Source organism: Leptodactylus fuscus, chromosome 8 (assembly GCF_031893055.1).
Source record: "Leptodactylus fuscus isolate aLepFus1 chromosome 8, aLepFus1.hap2, whole genome shotgun sequence".
Classification (NCBI taxonomy): domain Eukaryota; kingdom Metazoa; phylum Chordata; class Amphibia; order Anura; family Leptodactylidae; genus Leptodactylus; species Leptodactylus fuscus.
In genome coordinates, this window is record NC_134272.1 from 36465924 (window position 1) to 36486847 (window position 20924).

The 20924-nt window shown below is 42.3% G+C and overlaps 1 long non-coding RNA gene across 1 annotated transcript; it reads left to right on the top strand.

Annotated features, from left to right (window-relative positions):
* LOC142216823 (uncharacterized) lies at positions 1-12506 on the top strand. Its single transcript, XR_012717365.1, has 3 exons — positions 1-131; positions 8534-8556; positions 12210-12506. It is a non-coding gene; the product is annotated as an uncharacterized LOC142216823 (long non-coding RNA).
* Positions 12507-20924: the final 8418 nt, after the last annotated feature.

Below are 20924 nucleotides of genomic sequence, written 5' to 3' on the forward strand. Positions count from 1 at the left end.
GTTCCGGAGTGTGAGCTGCAGGTGAGGGGCGGCTGTGCGGGAGTTGGTTACACGTGGGCGGCTTGTCTGTACATTGCTGTAACTCACGTGTTGTTTTCTTTTCAGGAGGTCCCGTCGCCATGAGAGCTAAGGTAAGAGGCGCCCGCCCGCCCGCTCTATTGTGTATGAGGCAGGCTGCAGGAGCGGAGGAAGAAAACAACACCACAATCTCTGCTCTCCCCGAGCCCTGGCCCATGTGGTTATGGTTGTCTGTAAATTCGCTGCTGAAGCTTTTGCCAATTGTTTGTTCTGCCTTGACAGATGAGCGTCACTTTGTATACAGTATATTTTTTTCAGATTTTTTTTTTTTTCGTTTGCGACATTTGTGCCTTCTCATATATCATTTAAAGGGGTTATCCAGTTTCTAATCTTGATAGCCTTTGGACATGTCATTAACCGGTTAAGGACCAGGCCCAGAAGTACATTAAGGACCGGGCCTCTTTTTTCAAAACTGACATGTGTCACTTTAAATGGCAATAACTTTGAGACGCTTTAACTTACACAAGTGATTTTGAAATTGTTTTTTCGTAACACATTATACTTCATGTTAGTGGTAAACACTAATCAATATTTTTGTATTTATTTATAAAAAAAACTAGCAAATTTGATGGAAATTTGGAAAAAATTGCAATTTTCAAAATGTGAAATTCTCTGCTTTTCAGGCAGATAGTCATACCATCCAAATACATGAATAAATATTATCTCCCATATCTCTGCTTTATATCGGCATCATCTTTTGATCGTCTTTTAATTCATTTTGGACGTTACAAGGCTTACAAGTGTAACAGCGATTTTCCAGATTTACAAGAAAATTCCTCAAACTAATTTTTTAGGGAACACTTCAGTTCTGAAAGGAATTATAAAGGCCTATATAATAGAAACCCCCATAAATCACCCCATTTTCAAAACTACACCCCTCAAATTATTCAAAACAGCATTTGGGATGTTTGTTAACCCTTTAAGCATTTCATAAGAATAAAAATAATATGGAGGTCAAATTTAGACATTTCATTTTTTTTCACTAATACATTCATTTAGACCTAAAATTAACACATTCACAAAGGGTTAAAGGAGAAAATGCATCTCACATTTTGTTATACAATTTCTCCCGTGCACAGAAATACCCCACATGTGGGTGTAAACTGATTTTTGGGCACACGGCAGTGCACGAAAGGGAAGGAGTGACACTGGGTGTTTGAACAGCATATTTTGCTGGAATAATTTTCAGGCACCATGTCACATTTGCAGAGCCCTTAGCGTACCAAAACAATGGAAACCCCCCAAAAGTGACCCCATTTTAGAATCTACACCCCTCACAGAATTCATCAAGGGGTATAGTCAGCATTTTGACCCTACAGTTGTTCCACAGATTTTACTAACATTGGAATGTGTAAAAGAAAAATTACTAAAATGTCACTTTATCCCCAAAGTTTTCATTTTCACAAGGGGTTAAAGGAGTAAAAGCCCCCCAAAGTTTGTTAAACAATTTATCCTGAACACGGCAATACCCCATATGTGGCCATATTCTGCTGTATGGGAACATGGCGGGGCTCAGAATGGAAGGAGCGCTATTTGGCTTTTGGATGGCAGATTTTGCTGGAATAATTTTAGGTGCCATGTCTGATTTGCAGAGCCCCTAGAGAACCAATACAGTGGAAACCCCCTAAAAGTGACCCCATTTTGGAAACTACACCCCCCACAAAACATATCAAAGGGTAGAGTGAGCATTTTGACCCTACAGCTGTTTCACAGATTTTATTAACATTGGGACATGAAAATGAAAATTTACTTTTTTTCCAACAAACTGTCAATTTAGCCCCAAATTTTTCATTTTCACAAGAGGATAAAGGAAAAAAAGCTCCCTAAAGTTCGTTACACAATTTCTCCTGAACACAGAAATGCCCCATATGTGGTCATAATCTACTGTATGGGAACATGGTGGGACTCAGAATGGAAAGAGCGCTATTTGGCTTTTGAAGGGCAGATTTTGCTGGAATATTTTTCAGGTGCCATGTCGAATTTGCAGAGCCCCTAGTGTACCAATAAAGTGGAAACCCCCTAAAAGTGACCCCATTTTGGAAACTACACCCCTCATAGAATTTATCTAGGGGTTTGGTGAGCATTTTGGCCTCACAGCTGATTCACAGATTTTATTAACAATGGGACGTAAAAATGAAAAATTACTTTTTTTTTCCAATTAATCGTCCATTTAGCGCCATATTTTTAATTTTGCAAGTAGCTGAAGAATTAAAAGCCCCCCAGAGTTTGTTACACAATTTCTTCTTAACACGGCAATACCCCATATGTGGCCATAATCTGCTGTATGGGTATACGGTGGGGCTCAGAATGGAAAGAGCGCTATTTGGCTTTTAGAAAGCAGAAGTGGCTGGAATAGTTCTCAGGTGTCATGTCGCATTAGCTGAGCCCCTAAAGTATCAATACAATGGAAACCCCCCATTGTGACCCCATTTTAGAAACTACACAGGTGACAGTAAACTGGAATTCACCAAGAAGTGACCCCATTTTGTAGGGACAATTTTAGGGCCTCTGCAAATGTGACGTGGTGTCCAAAAACAAAGAATCTAAATCTGCACTCCAAAAGCACATATCGCTCCTTCACATCTGCGCCCTGCTGGGTACCCAAATAGCGGTGTATGCCCACATGTATGACACTGGTGTACCCCGGATAACGGACTTAATGCCATATGTGGGTATAAATGGCTGTTTGGGCACAGAAGGGAAGGAGCGCTATTTTGGTTTTTGGAGCACAGTTTGGTTTTAGGACACCATGCCACTTTTGCAAAGCCCCTGAATTGCCAATAAAGTGGAATCCGCAGACATGTCACCCCATTTTGGACACTAGCCCACTGATGGGATTTATGAAGTGTTGTAACGAGCGTTTTTAACCCTTGAGTGTTGCATTTATTTAGTTTCCAGAAATGAAATCACAGCTGATAATGAGAAGTTAAAAATGAAAAATTTCCAGAGATTCGCCATTTTAGTGCCCGATATGTTGTGCCCAACTTATGTCAGCAGAGACACTCCAAAAACTGGTAAGCGGGTATCCCGGGCACAACAGCTTTTAGAGCGTTCATCTCTGATACAAGGCGGGCACAACATATTACGCACTGAAATGACGTATTCCTGGAAAAATTGTCATTTTCACCTCTCACAATCAGCTTCGTATTCATTTATGGATAATAAGTTATAGCAACACTTGGGGGTTAAAAATGCTCTCTGTACCCCTGGAGAAATCCTTCAGGGGTGTAGTTTCCAAAATAAGGTCACATATCAGGGGATTCCACTTTACTGGCGTTTCAGATCTACAAAAGTGTCATGGCATCCAAAAACCAAACCGTCTGCGCTCCAAAAACCCAATAACCCTTCTTCCCTTTTGCGTCCAGCTGTGCCCTAATATCAGTTTATACCCACATATGACATTACGTCCGTTATCCTGGGTACACCAGTGTCATACATGTGTCATAAACTGCAGTTTGGGCGCACAGCAGGGCAGAAGCGATGGAGCGCGATGCGGCTTTTGGAGTACAGATTTTGATGTTTGGTATCTGGACGCCATGTCATGTTTGTAGAGCCTGTAAGGTACCAGAAAAGTGGATTCCCCAAAGGAGTGACCCCATTTTGAAAACTGCACCCCTCAAAGAATTTATCAGGGGGTGTAGTGAGTATTAGTATCCCAGACGTGACTGCACAGCGGATGGCGAAGAGGGAATATATAAGCTGTGCGGAGAACATTGCAGACACCAAATTCCCTACTATGTCCCAGTAGCTCCTATGATTGGGGGAGTCACTTTGGGGGTCACTTCTGGTGTTTTTTCGCTCATAAGCTGTAAATCTGGGGTGTCCCCTTATATTCGCTCGCACAGCTTATATATTCCCTATCTGCCGCAGCCAGTTGTGTTCTAATAATTTGGCGATTTTTGGGGGGTTTTGCCTTGACATTGCTAGATGCTATATTTTCTTTATTTTTCTGGTGACGTGGCCATATAAGGGCTTGTTGTTTGCAGGATGAGATGCATTTTGTAATGACACCATCTTTGGGTGCCTACAACTTACTGATTACATTTTATTAACTCTTTCTTGCTGGATTAAAAAAAAAAAAAATCAATCCTGCATTGAGTTTTACATTTTAAATTTTTCGCCATGCAGCGTACAGCATAAGTAACATGTGTCCTTTATTCTGCGGGTCGGTACGGTTACGGCGATACCTCATTTATGTTATTTTTTTATGCGATACTAAGTCTGCAGAACAAAAACACATTTGGGGACATAAATCAGTGATTTTTGCATCGCCATCTTCTGAGACGTAACATTTTTATTTTTCGGTTGACAGTGTTGGTTGAGGGCTTATTTTTTGCGGGAAAATGTGCGCTTTTTATTGGCACTGTTGTGGGGTGAATATGACTTTTTGATCACTTTTTATAGCATATTTTGTAGGATGAGATGGCAAAAAATCATTATTTCCGGCGAGTTTTTTCCGTTTTTTTTTCCGACGTTCACCGTGTACATTAAATATTATTTCAGTTTTATTGTACAGGTTGTTACGGACGCGGCGATACCAAATATGCATTGCTTTTTTTAATTTTTAGTGCTTTTTTTTATATAATTCATTTTGTATAGAAAAAAAGGGATTTTTGGACTTTAGAACTTTATTACTTTTTTCATACACTTTATTATTTTTTTTTTAACTTTTTTTTTACTTTTTCATGTGTCCCTTTAGGACACTTGAATCAGTTGATGCTTTGATGAAAGCATCAACTGATTCTACACAGTAGCAGACAGGACACGAGCAGGACATGAACCTGCTCGTGTCCTGTAAGCTGCAGAGGAAGTGAGACACATCGCTCACTTCCTCCACCGCCTGGCAGGATCACCAGGTATGTGGGGGCTCCGGTAGTCTGGGGTCACTGGCCAGACCCCAGACTACCTGTTACTGACATCGGCACCCCTCGATCTCGCCGCGGGGGGTGCCGATCACTTTAAATTATCGGCGGATCCCTTTCGATCGCGCCGTGATGTTTCACGGCGCGATCGAAAGGGTTAACACGTCCAGTCGGACTGAGTTCCGACTGGACGTTATGGAGGAAGGGGTTAGGTGTTAGTAACACCTAACCCCTGTCCCCCCCGCACCCCTCCCCCCGCCAGAAAGGTACCTAAAGGCCGGACGTATTTTGACAATAGTCCGGTCTTTAGGTACCAGCACATGAGGCCGTAAATTTACGTACGGCGGTCCTCATGTGGTTAATATTATATCTGTGAGATCCAACACACTGCACCCCTACAGATCAGCTGTTCTGGGACACCACGGCCCATGTTACATAGACTTCAGTTGGACAGCGCTGCTCTCTTCTACAGATCCTGGTGCGAGTGCGCAGAGCGATTCCTGGCTGTAAATATTATAGGGAGCTGCGCTGCCCCTGATCAGCCGATGTGTGTGGGGCTCTCTACTAAGGACAGGTCATATTAGAAACTCGATAACTCCTTTGCAAAAAAAGATGCGTTTTACATTGCCTGTAAACTGGATGGGATTCTGGCTAATCCCATTCACACATTGCAGAAAAAAAATCTATAGCAGAAAAGGCAAGCGATTTTGTAATGGCAGCATGTCAATTATACCTGTGGACACGCTGACGTTACTGGTATAGGTCTACTAGGGGCGGAACGTCTGCAGAGGAAAACCCTGTCGACTTCTCATGAAAAAGCTGCAGGAAAACTGGGACATGTTTCCGCCACAGTCTTCTCCACAGCATTTTTGGCTGAGGCTTTCTACATGAGACCTTAGTCTGAAGAGGTTCTCCAGGGAGTTTTTTTTTTACTGACTTCCTCCGAGGGTTTATTTAGGGGTACAAGTTATAACCCTGGGTCATGTGATTGGAGCCAGCACCCTAGGTCAATCCGCTTCCTCCTTCCTCTCCCATTTCTACAGGTAAGTTATCTGTGCTATGGTGGCCTGCAGATTGTAGTAACTCCATCCCCCATAACATAGATACTGTGGAGGAAGGAGGCGGAGTGACTGGGGGTTGGTTTTGCGATCAAGTGACCTGGGGTTAGAACTAGGACTCATGTGCAACATCTAAAAAACCCTGGAGGAAGTAAGTGGGGAGGAAGAGATCACCATCCCAGTAGCCCCATCGAAGTTCCATTTGTGTATCAGGGCGCCATTCACATGGAGCATTCATGCAAATTTTCAGGCTCTTGCTCTCCTGATCACTAGAAGTCTATAGTTATGTTAGACACTTATTCTGTGTCCTGAGAATAAAGAATACATTAGGTTAGGTTCAAACTGTTTCCAGACCTGAAGGGTGGAAACCTGGTAATTTTATACTAAAACTGCAGCATTTTCTCTACACTTTTTTACGCAGAATCTTGGGCGTATTTACCCGAACGCTAGTATGAACCTAGACCTAGGGTTAGTGGCACAGCTCCTTTAAATTGGGCTCTGACGTGTTATCTGTTTTGGTAGGAGGAGTAGTCCTGTGTGTGAAGTGCTATTCTTACTGTTAAATGTTACAGAATCTGCGACAGAATTTATTCCCATCTTATCCAGTCATCGCCAAGATGAGAATAGCTGGATTCAAGTCTCAACCACTGTACTGGAACTCAAAAGGGTTGGCCACTTTCAGACCAAAATTGACAAACAAATGTACAATAAAAAGATCTACAATTTTCCAATATACTTTCTGTATCAATTCCTCCTGGTTTTCTAGATCTCTGCTTGCTGTCATTCATTCTGTTACTTCTAGAGGATAAAACTCTGACCATGGTCATGTGATTTACGGTCCATGGTCATGTGATGAGCGCACAGGTGCACAGCTGATTACCAGGCAGATGTCTGATTACTGTGCTGTGACTGTAAGGAGCAGCACCTGTGTCCTCATCACATGACCATGGACCATAAATCACATGACCATGGTCAGAGTTTTATCCTCTAGAAGTAACAGAATGAATGACAGCAAGCCGAAATCTAGAAAACCGTGAGGAATTGATTCAGAAAGTATATTGGGAAATTGTATATCTTTTTATTGTACATTTGTTTGTCAATATTGGTCTGAAAGTGGCCAACCCCTTTAAAGAAATAGTCTAGCAATGCTGCTCTTTTCCTGTAACTCTATTGGAAGTAAAAGTTAGTTATGTAGACATGGTTGTAAGTTTAGCTATGTTTCTGTAACATCTGAGCTATGGAAACAGTATTAGGCTGAGTTCAAACAGAGCTTTTTGCTGTTGGATTTTTGAGGTGGAATCTTCTTCCAAAGTCTCCCAGCACTCCTATTCATTTCCATGAGAATCAGGCAGATTTGTTTCCTCTAGCTGTTCTACTTTCTGTGAGTATGATTAGCCACCATGTTAATAAACCTTTAATGCAAATGTGAACAGAGTTTAAGTGGCGCTAGCATTGTGAAAGTGCAATGACAAACAAGTCTCCTGTTAAAGGTGTTATCAGAGACAAAAAAATATATGACCTATCTTTAGGCTAGATACTTAGTTTGCTGCCATTCACTAGGCATTAGCAAACGCTGTGAAAAACTGTTAGGCTGTATATGTGTCATGGACAGGGCTGGGTGATTATGACCCAAATCAAAATTAATTTGGCGTTTTACCTATATTCCGATTAATGGTGATTAAGGTCACACCCCTTTTACAGAATGACCAAGTATAGGGCGAACATGGCCAAACCGGAACTGCTTTTATATTCTGGGGTCTTTTCAGATGCTGGAGTATAATAAGCTGGGTGATCAAACATTAAAAAAAAAAGTGTTTCTCACCTCTCCTGGGCTCCAGCGGGGTTCCCTGCTTTCATCAGCACTTCTGACTGACGTCAGGGGCAGCTGAGGACTGTGGTTAGACCAGTGACCAATGTTCCCTGACAACAGCCAACAATGCAGAAGAGAACAGGGAGTTGTGCCGGAGCCCCGGAGAAGTTTGCAACACTGTCTTTATGTTTGATCACCTTCCCTACTTTAAAGGAGCAGTGAAAGTCTACAGTTAACATCCCATGTGCAGGGAAGTAGACACCCGTGATTTCCTGAATTATTTTCAGGGGTCTTATATGGGGTCTTATATTTTTTTTTTTTGCTTCGAAAGATGTTAGGGGATATATATATATATATATATATATATATATATATATATATATATATATATATATATATATATATATATATATATATATCCATGGACAACACTACACACATCCTAAAAAATTTTAGTTGGCAAGTGCCAATGATGGATGGGCTCTCGCATGTCTTTTTGGGGTTGTCTGCTTTCCATGATGAAGAGTTTATTGTATCTATCCTGCTATATTCTATTTACATTTTTACATGTATAGCTGCCTGGACACTTGAGGGTCTAACTGCTCTAACAACTTTGTGCAGATATTGTTTTACATTTATTTTATTTTTTTGCTGATTATTTAGACACTGATGTCTTTTGAAAGTCTTAATTGTGTTGAATTTAATTTGTATTTTTTATTTTGCAGTGGAGAAAGAAGAGAATGCGCAGGTGAGCACTTATGTGAATAGTTATGATTTTAATGTTTCAGCCAATGCTCAACTTTGTTCATATGCTGTGGCCACCTTTACACAGTATGTTATACAGTACAGACCAAAAGTTTGGACACACCTTCTCATTCAAAGAGTTTTCTGTATTTTCATGACTATGACAATTGTAGATTCACACTGAAGGCATCAAAACTATGAAGTAACACATGTGCAATTATATATGTAACAAAAAAGTGAGAAACTACTGAAAATCTGTCTTATATTCTAGGTTCTTCAAAGTAGCCACCTTTTGCTTTGATTACTGCTTTGCACACTCTTTATGAGCTTCTAGAGTTAGCCACCTGAAATGGTCTTCTAACAGTCTTGAAGGAGTTCCCAGAGATGCTTAGCACTTGTTGGCCCTTTTGCCTTCACTCTGCGGTCCACTTCACCCCAAACCATCTCGATTGGGCTCAGGTCTGGTGACTGTGGAGGCCAGGTCATTTGGTATAGCACTCCATCACTCTCCTTCTTGGTCAAATAGCCCTTACACAGCCTGGAGGTGTATTTGGAGTCATTGTCATGTTAAAAAATAAACGATGGTCCAACTAAACGCAAACCGGATGGAATAACATGCCACTGCAAGATGCTGTGGTAGCCATGCTACCAGTATGCCTTCAATTTTGAATACATCCCCAACAATGTCACCAGCAAAGCACCCCCACACCATCACACCTCCTACTCCATGCTTCACGGTGGGAACCAGGCATGTAGCGTCCATCCGTTCACCTTTTCTGCGTCGCACAAAGACACGGTGGTTGGAACCAAAGATCTCAAATTTGGACTCATCAGACCAAAGCACAGATTTCCACTGGCCTAATGTCCATTCCTTGTGTTCTTTAGCCCAAATAAGTCTCTTCTGCTTGCTGCCTGTCCTTAGCAGTGGTTTTCTAGCAGCTATTTTACCATGAAGGCCTGCTGCACAAAGTTTCCTCTTAACAGTTGTTGTAGAGATGTGTCTGCTGCTAGAACTCTGTGTGGCATTGACCTGGTCTCTAATCTGAGCTGCTGTTAACCTGCGATTTCTGAGGCTGGTGACTCAGATGAACTTATCCTCTGCAGCAGAGGTGACTCTTGGTCTTCCTTTCCTGGGGTGGTCCTCATGTAAGCCAGTTTCTTTGTAGCGCTTGATGGTTTTTGCAACTGCACTTGGAGACACTTTCAAAGTTTTCCCAATTTTCGGACTGACTGACCTTCATTTCTTAAAATAATGATGGCCACTCGTTGTTCTTTACTTAGCTGCCTTTTTCTTGCCATAATACAAATTCTAACAGTCTATTCAGTAGGACTATCAGCTGTGTATCCACCTGACTTCTGCACAACACAACTGATGGTCTCAACCTCATTTATAAGGCAAGAAATCCCACTTATTAAACCTGACAGGGCACACCTGTGAAGTGAGAACCATTTCCGGTGACTACCTCTTAAAGCTCATCAAGAGAATGCCAAGAGTGTGCAAAGCAGGAATCAAAGCAAAAGATGGCTACTTTGAAGAACCGAGAATATAAGACAGATTTTCAGTTGTTTCACAATTTAAGTACATAATTCCACCTGTGTTAATGTGTTAATTCATAATTTTGATACCTTCAGTGTGAATCTATGATTTTAATAGTCATGAAAATACAGAAAACTCTTTGAATGAGAAGGTGTGTCCAAACTTTTGGTCTTTACTGTATATTCCCAGTAACACCTTATGCAGATGACTGAGTGTACTAGCCAAGAAGGGGACAATTTTTTTTTTTTTGGTAACCGAAAGCACTCTGAGCTCATTCAGATGGCCTAGTGCCTTTCTTGCTTCATTCATTCCTGCCGGGGGTTCAAATTATGAGAGCCCCCACTTCGGTGACACGCTATGTGTGCATTGGGGACATATTGCATAAAATATAAAACTGCGCAAAATAATTGCTACTTGGCTCTAGTGAAGACACTTTACTTAAAAGGAAAGGGTCACCAGTAGAGATGAGCAAACACTGTTCGGATCAGCCGATCCGAACAGCACGCTCCCATAGAAATGAATGGAAGCACCTGTGACCCGGCCGGCATCACAGGTGCTTCCATTCATTTCTATGGGAGCGTGCTGTTTGGATCGGCTGATCTGAACAGTGTTCGCTCATCTGTAGTCACCAGTCTTTTAAAAATGTATTTATTAAAAGCAGATGATGACATATATCATTTTTTCTAATGTTTTTAATATTTGATTGTAGATTTTTTTCGTTCTGCAAGTGAAAGTCTATCCAGGCTTTGGACAGAGTGAAAATAACAGGATATTATACTTATAGATAGTGACATGAAGAATTAAAAATAAAATCATGAAATATTCTTAAAAAATAGGTAATTTCTGGTGACACATTTCCTTTGAGGACGGGCCCCACTTGATGGGGAAAAAAAATGCAGTCCGTGCAAAGTGGATAGAATTCTAGTCAATTCCACCCACACATTGTGGGAAAATATTTGCAGCGGCATGCGGTGATCACAGCATGTTGCTTATACCTACGGAAACGCCAGCGGTTTCCCTATAGATATAACAGATAAAAGCATTGCAGGAGAAAAAGAGGTTTGTTGTAGCTGTGTTTTTCCCGGAACGCTTTTTTGTTGCGGCCTACTACATGGGTCCTAAGTGTAAAGGGGAACTTAATTATATCTAAATTTGTAGACTATTGAAAGTGAAACATTTTTGCAGACATAAATAACTTCAAATTGAGTTTTAAAGTGTTTATTTATTTATTTTTTTTCCAATCATAATGAGGACCTCTCACTAAGTGCACAATGCTAAATTACATACATCATTTAATCCTTGCTGTGCTTGTCGACAATTAAAAAATTTTTGTTTTAAAATCTGTCTACCTGTTTAAAAGATACGGCCCCTGGAAAGTTATGTGAATTTGCTTTGATTCTCCTTTTATTGTCTCAGAGAAATACAAAAGGATTTTGCCTCCTTGGAGCTAATTCACATATGACTTTCCAGGTGCCATACTTCTTGATTTGGTGGCAGATTTTAAAACAACCAATTTTAATTGTGCCGAAGCACAGCGAGGATCAATGATGTATGTAATATAGCATTGTGCACGGGGTGACAGGCGCTCTTTAATGGCAGTCTGTTTTCATTGGTTGCAAATGGATATAATGATGAATGACGGAACTTTCTGTGGTCTGGTCCTTTCTCAGAAACCCAATGATGATTTCTTTCTCGTGGTCAGGTTCTATTCTCTCGCATGTAATGTCTCAGTTTGATAACCCTGATATAATAAGGAAATCGTAGCAGAGTTTCTGACTAACGCCAGACAATAGACAGTTCCTGCATTCACAGTTGTATAATCTTTTCAAGGCCCATTAATCGATCTGCTAGACATTACCCATGCTGGATAGTTAGCAGCTATGTTCAGAGCCATGGGAATAAGGTGAATCCCAACACAGATTCCTGGTTATGTGCTGAATTTATAATCTAACCTCATTAAGCCTTGTAATCCAGTCCCCAGTACCACCATTTTAGAATTTGCAGTAAATGATGATTCCCTGTCTAATGTAGATTTTAGCACATTGTACGGTGTGTCTTGGGAGACCGTATGTTTTGCTTTTGCTCTGCTTTGAATGTAATTTATCACATTATTTCCTCAGGCTTAAGCGTAAAAGGAGAAAGATGAGGCAGCGGTCCAAGTAAAGTGCACGGAGCAGCTGCTGTTGGCCGTTCCAGTAATGAGCTGCAGTCAGGCCGCCTGTACGGATAGAAGCTAATTGTCATCCCACTACCTTCTACGACGGTCTCAGACTATTCCTCCACAAGCTGCTTCCATCATATGCTTTCTGCTCTCTTGTGCTAATTACGTTGTACATGGCACGTGTTGGGCTTTTCTTATGACTTGTAGAGATTCCCTTTTTATAAATAAAGCTTATTTTTCATTGTTTAGCTTCAAACTTTTTTGTATATTTTGTTATGCAAGAAAGAGTTTGAGGAATGCTTGATGCTAGAGTCACATCAGCGTTGGCCTGTCTGTTGTTCTGATCTGTTCAAATACCAGAATAATGGATAGGTGAACGGCTACAATAGGAGTCCCATAATTACCCTGATAGACCCTATAAACTATAATGGGGTCAGATGGGTGTCCATTACTTTATTACTAAAACTGCCAGACAAAAAAGTCAAACTTGCAGGACGTTTTCAACTGTCAATTTTGGATGCACAGTGTGATGTAGTTTCCAGATGGAGACTCCAACGCAAATTTAATGGGTGCAATGTTCTACTATGTATTTGTGCTTGCTGTTCTGTCTTCTCTGAATGGGTTAAAACAAAAAAAAAATCTGTGGATTTTAGGTTGTGATTGTCACATTTGTTTGTAACTGTATGCTGAACAATACATGTCATGAACTTACACCTGAACTTCAGCATATAAATCTCTGTTGATGTCAGGTTTACCTTGTAGCCTTTGACCAGCTTTTTTTGTTGCAGATTTTGCATTTGGGTTTTGAGCCAAAGCCAGCAGCGAATTGAGCAGAAGGTAGAGGTATAAGGCTAGGTTCACACCTGCGTCTGCTCACCGCTGGTGGATTCCATTCCCCCTTCCGCTTGAAAATGAGGAGAGAGAAGTGCTGCAAGGAGCGCTTTTCTCTCCTCGTTTTTCGCCCTTTTGGTTGGAAACTGCCTTTTTTTTGTGTGTGTGTGGATTAGGTTTTCATTAAATGTGTAGGACACCCAAACACAAGTGTGAACCTGGCGTAAGTTCTCCATATATGTTTCCCATTCCTTTTGTAGCCATTCTTGGCGGCTTTGGCTCAAAAAAAGCTGCACAGTTTCTAACACAAAAAAGCTGTGTTTCCACAACGTGGGGTCTCGGCCTTAAAGAGGACCTATCATTGTCTTTACCTACTCCAACTCTTTGCATTCTTTGATAGGTGGTGTTCCCCTGATTCTGAATTTCGATTTTTTTTTTCTCTATCCCCTAATGCTCGCAAGCATTCATTTGTCAGTTTCTGCACAATTCTGCTGTCTACTGTCAGGTGGGCGGACCCTTTCTACTCCTACCTGATAGTATACAGATAGGACCTGCCCTCCTGACGGAACATAGTTGTGCTGAAAGTAACAGCGCCAATTGTTCTCGAACCAGTAGAAGGGCCACCTATTGAAGGATGTAAACAGATGAGAGTTGGAGGAAACGGTGAAAGGTCGTCTTTAACACATGCTGAAGGAGCAGAGGTCCAATGATGGAATTATACAATGCCATTTCATCTGAACTAATGTAACACATGATTCTTGCTGGCTAGATGGTTATTCCACCTACAGCATTTGCTCTTTACTTTTTTTTTTGTAAATCGATTAAACTACAACAAAACCTGATGGAGATCTAGGCTTGAGAATTGTAATGCTCTCAGCAGGAGTCTAATGCATCTAAAATGGCAATCTAGGCGGATTTCTTTTTTTTTCCCTCCATTCTGGTATCATGGAAATGTATTGTGACCCTTTATAAACATTGACCTAATGAAATGCAGCCAGAATATACCCGCAAGCTACAGACGCTGGATGAATTTTAAGTAAAATTTATTGCCATGGCCTGAGAACTGCTGACCCGTTACAGTCATAATAACATGGGCCATAGATTTCCAAACAAGTCCTAAAGAAACCTCAGACAGGCTAAGTCACTACATTGTGGACACTCAGTCTTTCTGACAGTCCACAAGGGGTATTGAGGTTTTTTCATAACCTTTGAACCCATCAGTTTTGTTTTTGCAATGTATGTAGACTCCAGGAAATGTAATATCCACTTTCATTTAGTTGAGAATTGGAAAAGAATTACTTTTTAAAATATAATCAGAAATCAAATAAAAATGATTATAAAAGAAAGTCCTGAGGAAATAAAAATAATGAGCGCTGTGGCGTTAATACGTGAAAAGAAGAAAATGGCGAATATATAATCTGCTCTATGAGAGATGACGGTGTAAAACATCACTGGGGACAGATTCTCTGAGGTAAATCTCAAAGCCTTGATAAGAGACTTTCTATAGTGAAATGTTTGTGCTCCGTCCTGGACTAGCAGCATCACAGGGACCTACAATGCTGGAAGCCCCAGGTTATTAGACCTGCAGTCACCTGCAATAAACTATAATATGAGCGCATTCCAGCTGTCTCAATGCGATCATAAACCGTAATTGTCTATAGATTTGTTTTTATTGTGATTTTATCGGGGGCTGTGGCGTCAGTAATCCACAGCATGGACTGCGACTCCTATTTTTCACCATCTGACAGCATCATAAATGGCTGACAGCCTTGGTCAGGCTGAAGCTGGAAAACTCCTGTAATCTATAAGGTAAATATACAACAAACTGCGCAACTGACTAATTCTACAATATCAATTTCAGTCCCCCCATTCTCCTTATAGTGGTCGGGACCCCAGCGGAGTGGCACTTTTTCTCTATCCTGTGGCTATGGGATAAGTGTTTTTAATGATACAATCTTTAGGGATTCTATCCTTACAATCCTTTTTCAGGTAATATAACATTGGAATAGTTCCCTGTGCTGCCTGAAGACATCAGCGAAGCCTCCGTCTTCTACAGCCGCACCTCTCCACCGCGTCCTTTGTGCAGTCTTCCAGCGAGCCTGCATTGGAAATCTAAATTCGACACATGCTCAGTTGGCTGTGCCATTGGGCTTCGGGCAGAGCCGACTGCGTATGTCTGTTAGCCCATTTTACTGTGGCCACTTACAGGCACAGTACGCTCGTGTAAACGGCCACAGTAAAATGGCCGAACAGAAATGCATAGTTGGCCATGCCCGATGGCAGAGCCAACTGCATATGCAGATGCAGGCTCGCCAGAAGAAGACTACATGAAGGACGCAGCGGAGAGGCGCGGCTGTAGAAGATGGAGTCGTCACTGGAGAGTCTTCAGGTGATGCGGAGCAGAAAATATAAAAGGAGGGAACAACACCACCTTGTTTAAGTCGGGCAGTGTGACTACTTGTACCTATGGAAGAAGCTCTAATTGTGGAGCACCATTCATTCCCACTTTTTTCTGACTACTGCCACATGGCACACTAATGCTCTATTATTTATAGCCATACAGCTCCATGTCAGCTTACTATAGGAGCTCTGTTAGTGTGCAGCCTATGTGACCCAGCAGGCCCAAGTGAAATGTAAGTAATACTTGTGTATATTACCCCTCGTTCACATCTATGTTGGTATTGCGTTCGGGGGGAGTCTGCATGGAGCCACCCCGAACAGAATACCAAATTCAATTGCAAGCGCTGTGCAGTAAAAGCACATGGATCCATAGACTATAATGGGGTCGTTGTGCTTGTCGCGCACTGCCCGCACGAATCATGCGGATGGGAAAGTAGATTGTGAACTACTTTCCTCTCCGCATGTTCTGTGCGGAGATCTGGCAGGAAGCACACGGACCCCATTATAGTCTATGGCAGAGGTGCTCACACCTTTTCAGCATGTAGCCACTTCTTGTGGGCGGAGTCAGGGTGGGCCTGGGGGTGGGGTGTGTCTGGGTGGGGCCGGACATGTAGGCGGGGTTGGGCGGAGCGTGAGAGCAGGAGACAGCGGTGTTCTGTGGCCGCCCAGGGATCCCCGGTGCCTGCTTGTTCACAGCGCAGGCTGAGAGTTATCTTTGGACACTGGCAGGCTGGGGCTGCGGCAGCCCCGCCTGCCAGTGTCCGTAGATGACTCTCAGCCTGCACTGTTAAGCAGCACCCCGGCTCCCTCCATCCGTAAGAGTGGGGAGCGCGTTATTCCCCGGAGCTGCTGCTGCCCGGCCTACAAGTGTCCGGAGTGCTTGTTCACAGCGCAGGCTGAGAGTCGACTCTCAGCCTGCACTATGAACAAGCAGACACCGGGGATCCCTGGCTGCATCCCGCGATCGACCGGTAGATCGCGATCGACTTATTGGGCACCCCTGGTCTATGGGGATCCATGTGCTTTTACTGCACAGCGCTTGCATTTGCGTTTGGTATTCCGTTCGGGGGGGTCTCCATGCGGACTCCCCCGAACGCAATACCAACGCAGATGTTCAGCAACCCTTACATTCATATAATTGCATAATATTACATATATTAACCCAAGGTGGGCAAAACATAACCGTTCATAGCTCAGATTGGAGAGAATTGCAGACACTCCATTAAGTTTCAATCCTCTTGCAGCTCGCCTCAAGTATAATAAGAAATGAATGATGTCCATATCTGAAAGGAAAGTAACGAATGTTAGTCATTCTAGAAATATACACATATAAGAAAAGTCTGACTGCTCCCTTTTCCAAACCACCCTATACCATGTCTCCTGGGAAACAGGCAGTGACATATGGCTGATGGTATCCTCTACCTGTGCAATAAACATGCATGCTCAGATGTTCTCAGGGGTGTTTCTAAGCTAAATCCCTGGCGTGTAAAACCTGATCAGGTAGATGGCCAGAAGTATTAGTGACCCTCCTTACTGGGGATCCTGGAGAGAGATTTACATTTATCTTCATTCTAAATAACTGCATTGACCATCAGTGACCAGCAGATGGAGCTGCTAATCTATATGTCTCACTATTACAGTACAGCAGGTAACCTGCCATGTACATGTTATTTACTTTCTGACTATAAATCTACGTATGTGATACATGTTCTACCTCACAACAGATATCATTTTATCTCTTGAATATGTATAATAGTGTAGCAGTTTCTCCGTGTGATAAATGATACGGCTTTAATAACAGAGCCCTTTCAATTATATTAATATTGCCATCCAAGCATTACAATTACTGGTAGATAATTCTATCTGGCTCATTGTGATCCTAGTGGAGACCACTACTACCTTTACTACACTATGTGCTGATCATTTGTCATCTGTGTCTGACGTCCAGGTATAGGAAAGGACAGAGCAGAATTCACATGTGCCTGTGCTGCAGGTAGCTTATTAGAATGAGCATGGAGACCTTAGGTCAGCATGATGCGGTCCACAAGGAGTATAATCTCGCTGGTAATGAGCTGCGTGCACTGCCAGTTGGATATTTGCTTACACACATCTAGGCAAAGGTTGACTGCTGAGCTTCCTACATCTGCATTCTTGATATTATGTGTAGGAAGATTATTCTCTGGAGTTAGTAAAATGACTCATATGCTCGGTGGTGTGCGCGTCGTATAAGATGTCTTTTTTTTTTGTAATATATTTATAGCCTGGAATATGTGAAGCTGCCAGTTGTTCTCAGGGCAGCGACTAGTGGATTGTTCTTTCTATTACCTTTATTTAGCAATGTTAGGCTGCCTTGTAAGAAGGCCAATGGACGGCCACTCTGCAGTTCTCAGATTAGCCTGTGATCACACAACGGAACCTCATGTGGATTTTACAGTGAAGTCTGTCTTCCTATAATTTGAATTGGAATCTACCCTGTGTGATGACAAGATGACAGGCAGAGTGCTGGAGTCTAGATATATCAGCCCCAGGTTTCTGACATATGTGTAGTCCAGGGTGGATCTGGAGTAGGCCTCAGCCCAAATGTAGATCTTGGGCTAGAAAAGGCTGCAGAGCCTGCAATTCATGGCAGTTCCATGAGGTGAAAGGAGGTGTGTGGTTCTGTCCTGTAATCCTGAGTCCGGTGAGACTATATTGCTCCTGTTTTGTTCGTGTTGCTGGAAGTAAGCCACACGTATAGTTAGGTTATCAGTTCTGTTTATTTAGTTGCTCAGACGAGCAGGTTTTTATTTAGTTTTTGCTTGAAGTTAAGGCTGTATTTTGTTTTGCTCATTTTGTGCCTGAAGTCAAGTTTTATTTATTCTCCTGTTTTTTTTCTAAATAAACCAGTTTGCTGCACATTTTGTGTCCCTCTCTTGACTGTTTGGGTCCGCACCACTGCTTCTACTGAGCTAACTTCCCCACACCATACATGGATTGCTCAAAAAACGCCTCCCAAATCTCCCATTCATTTCAGTGGGAGTTAGTCAGATTTTTTCCTCTAATTGTTTTTTTCAACTAGAAAATAGAAATCATGATCTATATTCAGGCAAATTGCACAGTCCATTGAAATGAATGAGAGGCAAAAGAAACCCATAACATGTATTTTGCCACAGTTTTTATTAAAAAAAACTTCAGTTGTTTCTTGATTGTGGGTCTTTCTGCCATAAGTTTTGCCATAAGCAAAGGAAAGTCATGTTTGATCTTGAGATCTGGTGATTGACTCGGCCACTGCAGAATATTCCACTTCTTTGCCTTAAACTCCTGGGTTGCTTTCACAGTATGTTTTGGGTCATTGCCCATATGTACGGTGAACTCCATCCAATCATCATTGCTGCACTTGCTTGAATCTGACGCTAGTGGTCAGCATCCGGAAATCTGTCAGACCAGATCTGGCAGTGAGCGCCGGTGAGCGTTTTGAGCGCTCTGCAGCAAAACTTTTTTATTAAACCCGGACACAAAGTCCTGCATGTCCGACTCTGTGTCCGGTTAAATAAAAACGGTTTTGCCGTGAAGAGCATAAAACGCTCACCGGCGCTCACGGCCGGACACTTTTTAAACCCATTTATTTGAATGGGTTTGAAAAATGACGGCAAGTTTCCGTCTCCTGCCCAGTTTCGGGCAGGAAACGGAAACCTGTATAAACGGAGACCGAGCGCAGATGTGAATGAGCCCTTAGAATATCCCTTTACACTTCACAATTCATCCAGATGATTCTGTGTTCTGTCACATAAACACCGGTGACGCAGTGCTATTGGAAGCCATGCATGGTCATGCCATCACACCACCTCCACCATGTTTGTAGAGGATGTGGTGTGCTTTGTATCATGAGCCAATCTAAGCCTTCTCCATACTCTCTTCTTGCCATCATTCTGGTTCAGGTTGATCTTCGATTCATCTGTCCATAGAATTCTGCTCCAGAACGGGGCTGGCTTCTTAAATCTGGCCTTTCTATTTTTGAGGCTGATTAATGGTTTGCCCCTTGTGGTGAACCCTCTTTGTTTGCTCTCATGAAGTCTTTGCTTTATGCTATCACATACACACAAAAATAAATGGGCTGCCTGGGCTATTCCCTTCTTAATCTGTCAAAAAGTTGCAATAGTACTCTGCTAGCAAATACCTACTATATATAAGAATACATAAAGAAGAGGTTCTTGTATTTTACACTTTGATGAAACTGTATTAGTAAGCCCACCTGTCATTACAAGGTGACCTCTGTTAGATGAGTCCCTCTATTAAAATCACTCACCCCTCTTAGGGCCTTGCTCTCTTATGCATTAAGGGTAAATGTATTTTGCAGCCATATCATTTCTTCCATAGACCACAAAGAGCCTCCTCTCTTTGAACCTGTGGCCTATGAATGAATAGGAGAGTGTAGTTCACCCTTATTATGCTCAAATTAAAGGGGTTTAAAGGTCTGTTAGTGCTATTAATGGGTTAAAAGTAGAGATGAGCGAGTAGCACGCACCCATAGGACTGAATGGATGCAGCTGGCACGCAGGGGGTTAAGCGGCCGGCCGCCAGCAAAGTCTGTGTGTCAGCCGCTTCCATTCATTCCTATGGGTGCGTGCTATTCGAAACGGGAGTTTCGAATAGTACTTGCTCGTCTCTAGTTAAAAATACACCCATATACCTTGAGTAGTAATGTACTAGTGTTGTTTCGTTTTGGAATTGGTGAAATGGAACATCACTGGATTATCAGAAAGTGTCCCTGGGGTAGTCACATAACTGCTACAGGGATAGGGGTAATTATTAGCGATGAGCGAACAGTGAAATATTCGATATTCATTTTGAATAGCCCCTCAATATTCGACTATTCGAACGAATATCGAACCCCACTATAGTCTATGGGGAAAAATGCTTCGTTTCAGGGGATCCCACCATTTGACTCAGGAGGGTCACCAAGTCCACTATGACACCCCAGGAAATGATGCCAACACCCTGGAATGCAACTGGGACAGCAGGGGAAGCATGCCTGGGGGCATCTAACATGCCCAAGTACCTGTATTAGGCCACTATCTCGTCGGGATCCCTGTCAGCTTGCGATATGCGGGAGCTGACTTTTTCCTATAGGAATGCATTGACCAGCAGTGATTGGCCAAATGCCATACAGAGTACAGCATTCGGCGAATCAACACTGGTTCTGCCGGAGGAGGCGGAGTCTAAGATCGGTCCACAGCAGTCTCCATTCTGGTCCGATCTCAGATATAGCAGTGTTGAGCGGACAGCTCTGCTACACTGGAGATGCAACTGGGACAGGTTTTTATTTTATTTTTTGCCTGAAGTTAAGGCTGTATTTTGTTTTGCTCATTCTGTGCCTGAAGTTAAGGTTCATTTATTTCCTGTTTTTCTTCTAAATAAACCAGTTTGTTGCACATTTTGTGTCCCTGTCTTGACTGTTTGGGTC